Consider the following 8,239-nt stretch of genomic DNA (forward strand, 5'->3'; position numbering starts at 1 on the left):
GACTCCGACTCTATAGCCCTAATAACAAGAAGTAGTTCTAAAATAAATATTCCATCTGGCGGACCACCGAACGTTGTTAAGAGAAATGACACGTTGTTACAAACAAACAAAAGTTAAAGAGAATTCAAAACACGAAAAATGCCAAGTGTCATTAAAAAATTATTTATTATTGTAAAAACTAAATTGAAATTAAAATGCTAACATATAGCATTCTTATTTAAAAATGTATTATGTACAGACTTAACAAATATAACTTAATTAGAGAAGGAACTAACAACACAGTAAAAACCTTAATGCATATCGTAATCCCCGATTAACTAAAAAGAATGGACAACATTTATTCTAACGCGAAGTTTTTTTTAAAAAACGAAAAGCTAATAAGACAAAAACAAAAAAGATAATATTAAAGATTTTTAACAAATAACAGGATTGCTCCGGTCAAAACGTTACTTTCCGATTGCTCCGGTCGAAACGTTACTTTCCGATTACTCCGGTCAAAACGTTACTTTCCCAGATTTTCGTCTCATAAATTATCTCATTTTTGTTATTGTTTATATTCTCTATTTGAATTGAATTATTTAAATGCATTAAATCTAAGGAACTACTTGATATAATAAGAATCCTCCTAAAGACATTCATTTAAGTTCCTATCCTCGTACATTAAATTTATTTATACCGTACCACCTTTTAACGTTTGTGAACTATGAAACTTAATAGAATTCACTATGAGCATTCTTCTTGTACAATTGCATTATTGATAATTTTGCTGTTAGAATTTATGCCATTTTGGAAGAATGGTATTTGCTCCTCTCCTTCTGGCAGAACAATTTTTTTGTAATGTAATGGAGCAACATGATCAGGCAACTGACAACTGAACATCGAATGTTTCGGTTGCAGAAATTTCAGTATGCATTGAATTTAAGTTATCATCGAGTAATTCTGACGATGAATTAAGAGAACTATTAGTTTTGGAGAGTTCTTCTTGTTGTTTTAATCTTGCTTGCTTTTTAGCAGCGGCAAACCGGTTACGTGCTTCCCTTTTCACTTTTTCATCGTCAACTATTTTATTTTTTGGCGACTTGTTTGGGGATACACGGTTAGTTTTTGGTGCAGAATTTGACTAAAAACAAAAAAATGTTATTAGTTTTAACATATTAATACTTTTAACCTATTAAGATTATTAACATGATATAAACATGATTATTGTTAAAGGCCATTTCAGGAGATAAATTTGAATATTTCAGGAGATGAATTTGAATATTTCATGAGATGAATTTGAATATTTCTGCAACTTCTACAATTTTCAAAATTATAAAAAAAATAAACTGATAGAAATTTGTTTTTATCAATTTATTAATTATATATTTTTGAGGAAGTTTTTAAAATGTTAAACTTATTGCATTTTTATTGGCTTTTAATAATACAAGTAACAAATAATACAAAGAACTTAAAACATGCTTGATATTTAAATAGATCTTTAAATAGTCAACCTTTAGGCCATCTGCAGTATCATCAGGTACAGGTACAATCCATCCATTTTCTTTTAAAGTTTCAATGTCTTTAAAAAGTGCTTTCACATCATCTATCTAAAAAGAATGTAAGATAAATGAAATAAGCTTAAAGTTAAAAAAAAAACTAAAATATTCCCTGCAAGAAAAAAAATAAATGCAAATTTTTTTTGTTGTTACAAGAGAAAAGCAGAATATACCTGTATGCTCATCATTTCCCAGTATCCTTGTAGATCTGAAGACTTAGTCTCTTTTTTCTCAGGATCTTGCTCCTAAAACAAAATTTAGGAACTAAAGAGTTTTTTGTTTTGTTACACGTGTTTTGATTAAGCTTTTTTCTATATATTTTCTATAAAAACTTTAATTTTATGTTTACTACAAATTAGTTAACATAAATATAAAGCCTAAACAAAATAATTCTCAAGTATTTTAAATAATAATGCAAACATTCAAAAGAAAAAAATTTCACAATGTTACGAGGAGAAATGGTTTAGAAAAAAATTAAAAATTGATTCCATACAATATTATCATGGCACAACTCAGCAAACTGTTTGAACCTCTTTGATGTCAATAGATGGGCTTTCCCAACTGCATTTCGAATCTTTCCACTAACTAATAATTTTTAGGCAATAAAGTTCATTAATCAAATAAATTATTAAACAAAATCAATCTTTGTTACTCTACAACACAAATATTGTAAACAAGTAAAATATAATTACCCATCATATAGTTCTGCGGCCATATATATATATATATATATATATATATATATATATATATATATATATATATATATATATATATATACACACACACAAAATCTTGTACTTGTATAAGAGTGCTCAATATTTTGTATGTATATGTGTGTATGTGTGTATGTATGTATGTATGTATGTATGTATGTATGTATGTATGTATGTATGTATGTATGTATGTATGTATGTATGTATGTATGTATGTATGTATGTATGTATGTATGTATGTATGTATAATAGAGCTTAAAATATGGTTTTCAAACTGACAGTTCTGATTGAATAGTTTAACAGATCTGATTGAATAGAAACCAGAGTCATCCCCTTTATTAGGCAGTGATTTACCCAAACCCAAAACTCAGAGCCTTGGGTACATGTGTGAACAATTTTATCCATCAATATATAATACAAAGTTTACTATATGAATATATTATATTTCATTTACCATCCTCAGTAAGTTGACAAAGCCTAGCATCTTTTTCTGCATTGTCACTTAATGCCTTTAAATTTTCTCTTTCCATTTCTAAACGAACTAAATAATATTTTCCATCTTTCCCACTGACAGCAGGCTTAACAACTTCATTTTCAAAAGAACTTTTGATTTTTTTTTCGCTTTCTGAAATACGCAACTTTACAAGTGAACCTTCCATCTTATTTAGTGGATAATCATATAGAACTTAACTGAAAAAAAAAAGAAAGAAAAGCATATATATATATATATATATATATATATATATATATATATATATATATATATATATATATATATATATATATATATATATGAAATTTACTAATCACAAAAAAAAGATTTTTGTTTTCACAATCAATTAAAATATTTTACAGAGAGTTTTTTCAACTGTGTATTAAAAACCAACATTTACAATTTTATTAAAAAAACTCAGGCTCAATTAAAAGTCAACAAAATAATCCAAATCAAACAGCATCTTTACAAAACATAATAAAAGCATAAAACCCTTGTTTAGCTTTATTTTGATTTTATTTGCATAAAATAACAAAGCAATAAAAAGAATCTTAAGATCAATGCAAAAATTTGCTTAGTAATGACATTAATTTAGTTAAATTTTGTAAAGTAATTCCTTCCTATACTCCAATTAATGCTCCTTCACAACATTTCTGTACAGAGGCTTTAGTGTGCAAAAATCATGGTTTAAAGAGGTTGTTTAACTTATCTAATAACAACCAAATTATTTATAAGCCAGCAATAAACAAATATAGTAAATTCTAGTTAACCAGCAATAAACAAATATAGTAAATTCTAGTTAAAAAAAAATTAATATGTATAATGTGCAATTAAATTCAAACCATTTGTGAGCTTTAAAATATTTTGTTTAAGTAAACAAAAAATTTTATGCTTATGAAAATAACAAAAGTTTTAGCTACAAAGTATCAAAATAAAAATTGTTTGTTTTTGTATTCACTAGCTAATATTTTTATAAGCAATACTTTTTAAACTAATTTTTTCTAATTAAAATTTTTGATTTTCTGGTAGATGTTTTTAACAATTGTAACTAATCTATTATTAATGCATTATCAGTAACAACTAATTACTGCTTAAGATTATTCCGAAAATGTGAAACATAATTATCTGCAATAGGAAAATTTATTTGATAAAATAGAAAAACTGTTGGGTTATTTTAGAGACAATAGCATTGTAAAAACATCACTAGATATAATCAATTATTCAACTGAAAATCTTCAATAATTTTTTTGATTAGGTTGCAGTGATGGAGGTCTTTGTCCATTGCACTTTAGAATTATTTTTGAATGATTTATAACATTCAAGCTATAAAAAATGTACAATTCATAGTGCAATAATTAAATGTATAAAATTAACATTGAGAAAAACTTGAATTTTTAATAAATGTTAAAGTAAACTAGCATTTCCTTTTTCTTTGGTTGTTTTTCTATTATGCTGTTACAGGGGAGTGTTGGAGAGTGGAAAAATTGCTATGCATATATTGCTTAATTTTCAAGTTACATTTGCAATATGTATGTCAAGTTCTAAAACAACCAAAACAACCTTAAATATTTAAATCACTTTCAAAAATTGTTTCACTTCAAAACGGACAAATACAAGTAATTCATTTAAATTGTTTATTTGTTTAGAATAACGACACAGCTTCCTTCTAACCATCTTTTATTACTACTTTAAAAATAGAATATGTGGTGAAGCTAAAATCAATTGTGTACTTATACTTAGATATATACTTATATCTTTTCATACTATATATACTTAGATGTATGCTTATACTTTTATATACTATATAAACTTAGATATATACTTATACCTTTATATGCTACATATACTTAGATCTTCATCTACCTGAGCTCAACCCCAAAATTCTCTTTAAAAAGCCTTTTTTTTTAAATTCTTTTTTTATTATATAATTCATTTCTTTTTAAGGATATTTTTTAACGATTTCCTATCATACTTAGGTCATTGGATTTTATTAGTGATTACTATTTCAATATGCTTTGTAATATTCTTATAAAGATGAAATACATTGATTGATTTTTTTTCTTTCTATTTTTATTGACTTGCTTCAACACTTGCAGATTTCTTTTTATCTAATTTTTAAACTGAACTTTTATTAAATGCCAGCTTGTTTTCCAAATCAGGCATGAAGAAATCTTGTATGGTTAATACTTTCAAAAATTTAAAGTAGGTATCAATTTAAAAATAGTTGTTTATATTACCATAAAAAAATTTTCTACACTTTTATTTGCAGCTTTTGTCAGAAGAAAATATGCCTAGTGTGGTAAACTGTCTTTTTAAATAAATAAATACATCTGTCTTTTAATTACCTTGAACTTTAGCAAAAGTAAATTCAATGGCTAAATCTTCATGATTAGAATAAACCACATTTTATTATTGATAATATTCTTTTTTTTATATTGGATATTACATCTTCTAATATTTGCACACACACAAAAGAATACACTAATTATTACTAAACTAAAAATATTTTTATGGTAACTGATTTGCAAATTAACAGACTTATTCACACGAGATCTGTTTTGTTAATAAAAATTTTTATTTGTTGTTGCATTTGATAGTGCTGTTGTTAACACCGTCATGATTATCATTCAAAAATGATCAAAAACATGCCATTTTATAATAATCACAACAGTTACGGAAATAAGTACCTATATTTAAATATTAGATATTTAATGCTTAGGTATTTAAAACCTATGTTTCTTTCGTTTTCTAAAGTTTTTCATGACGCGTACTAAACTTTATTCATAACTTTAGTTATGTATAGACATTAAGTTGTACTTACCTTTTTTAATTCGTCTTAAAATCAGTACAAAGAGTTGAACATTTTTTCTTTTTTTTTTTACAAATGTAAATAGACAAAATCTAGCATTCTAAAATTTAAAGTAACTATTACTCCGGAAATTTTGGGATAACGATACAAATTTGAGAAGCTGGCGTCTTTTAGATACTCGAGCAAAAGAAAAGAGCTCACTTACCCAATTTAAATTCCGTCCAGTTGTTTCATAGTAATATTATCTGGGATACTAAGAACAGATAAGTAATTTAAAAAAAGAAATTACGTAACGTTACATGTTCAACTATGATTAAAAAAAGACACACCATCGCTTTTTCAAGTTTTATTAAGGTAATGGTAGCGGGAGAAAAGGTGAAGTTGTCTCACGCTAAAACTTTTTAAAAAACCAAGGATTTTAAAGCTTCTATTGTAGTTGTAAAACCAAGTTAATTTTAAAAAATTATTTAATAAAACCCATTTAATAATTCAAATTCCAAAAAGCATCCGGTTTGTATTGCAGTCTTTACAGACAAAATAACATTTTATTTCTTATTTATAACACAGTATCAGCCAACTTACCACACTATGTTAAATTGAATAGCAGATGTTCTGAGATTACGGCATATTTCGTATGAAAGAATGCATTATTCTTACACTGCATTTTAATGTTTAATTAAACGATTTGGATGAGCGAGTTGCATTTTAACTTACTACTCTATCCGATCTGGAACATTGTTAATTTTAGGAAGGATATCTGAAATATTCTCGGCTAAAATAATGTATGAACCAAATCGTCACTTTCCATTCCAAAATATTATTACAACAGATATAATAAAACTCCTTATGTATATACATTAATATATACATTTATATGTATATATATATATATATATATATATATATATATATATATATATATATATATATATATATATATATATATATATATATATATATATATATATATATATATATATATATATATATATATATATATATATATATATATATATGTATATATATAGCAGCCGAGAGAAATTTCGGGCCCCCGGGGAAGTTTTCTTAAGGGCCCCTCATTATGAATAATTATATACCCAGGACCAAAAGAAGTGTGCTCTGTTCATTAAAAATTAAAAATAAAAGTTAATTAAATCTTTTAAAAGTCAAAACTATTGAAATCTTTTAAAAATTACTTTAAAAAAATATTTGCACCAACACGGGGCCCCGGGAGTTTTCCCCGTCTAACCCCCTCTCGGCGGCCATGTATATATATATATATATATATATATATATATATATATATATATATATATATATATATATATATATATATATATATATATATATATATATTATATATATATACCCATACATATAAAGAAAGACAGAGAGATAGATTGAAACAGAGAGAGAGAGTTCTAAAATGTCACTAGAGCGGTGCCGCCAACTTATTCGTTGATTCTCTTTGACAGTTATCTATAAAATCAGACGGTCAAAGGTCTTCTTATTCTAAAAAGAAATATATTTTTAAATTTCTTTTTACAATTAGTTTTGGTTTGCGATTAAATTAGAAACTTAAAAAAGAAAGATTGTAACTGCTTCTCATGAGCTCTAATACTCTATAACCCCCAAATTACAATCCATACACCAGTTTAAAATGAAAATTTAAAAATGATGGTAGCGGGATTTCTTTCATTGCATCTTTTAGTTCATTTTTAATATTTACTTTTAACATTCTTTTAAGATAATTTGAATTTAAAACAGCGAAAGTTTTAAACTCCTTTGGTACCTCAGCATGGCAGTATTACTACAAGTACCTTATAAGCTTAGTGGTAAAGACAGTCATTTTTGGCTCTTTTATCCCCTTACATTTTATTCAAAATTAATCTATAATACTCTCAGAAGGCACTAGTTTCGGTTGATTTAAATGGTGGTAATAATAGATTCTATCATACTCATCATATTGTAGTTAAGTTTTACTTAAAATAGCCTAGTTATGAATTTTTTTTTCCAGGACCTTCTTAAGAGCCTCAGCAAAAGTCACTTTTATGCATGGCTGATGAAGATTTTCTAGACTTTGATAATGTGGTTAAAGTCACCAGCTCACCACTTGATCTTGAAGTATCAAAATAACCCATCTGCTAATAAGTACTTCCCTTCTAAAGGTAACTCAAGTGATACGGCGGTGAAGCGAATGAACTTAATAGATTGAACAAAGTAAATGAATTAAATGGCATGAAAGAAGTCAACAATCTAAATAAGTTGACTAAATTTAATGAAGTAAATGGATTTTTCATGGACTTGACGCATCAATCAAAAAGAAACGTGGACAAAAAAAAGTTTGAAGGTTTTAAATGTTTCAGTTTTGAATGATTCCAAAAAAAGAAAGAGGAACCCAAACTTGTGGGTGAGAGAAATAAAGAAGAAAGAAATAAATGAAGGAAAAGAATACTGAACAATAAAAGGTAACGTACTCTAAGCCAAAGCTCTTATAGCACCTTGCAAAAGTAGACTAAAGTGCTTTGAAAAATTCAGTGAAACTGAAAAAAATACAAAAAATTAAAAATTGGAGGGAATTGAGAGTAGGTGGAATTTTATACTCGTCTTATCCTCCTCCCCCCCCCCCCCCCCCACACACACACACACCTCCCAAAGTGGTGAAAGTGTGAGAACCAGCCTAAAG

General features: G+C 26.6%; 1 pseudogene across 1 annotated transcript; it reads right to left on the minus strand.

Moving 5' to 3' along the window:
- Nucleotides 1-56: 56 nt before the first annotated feature.
- On the minus strand, nt 57-5,720 carry LOC145190469 (disks large-associated protein 1-like; annotated as a pseudogene). Its single transcript, XR_016453633.1, has 6 exons — nt 5,566-5,720; nt 2,706-2,941; nt 2,029-2,120; nt 1,709-1,780; nt 1,491-1,586; nt 57-1,120 (listed from the first exon to the last, which is right to left on the minus strand). The product of XR_016453633.1 is annotated as a disks large-associated protein 1-like (transcript).
- Between the last annotated feature and the right edge of the window lie 2,519 nt (nt 5,721-8,239).

This window comes from Hydra viridissima, unplaced genomic scaffold, assembly GCF_058129835.1.
Source record: "Hydra viridissima isolate aposymbiotic clone 2 unplaced genomic scaffold, HvirCarnegie_v1 scaffold_6, whole genome shotgun sequence".
NCBI classification, from domain to species: Eukaryota; Metazoa; Cnidaria; class Hydrozoa; order Anthoathecata; family Hydridae; genus Hydra; species Hydra viridissima.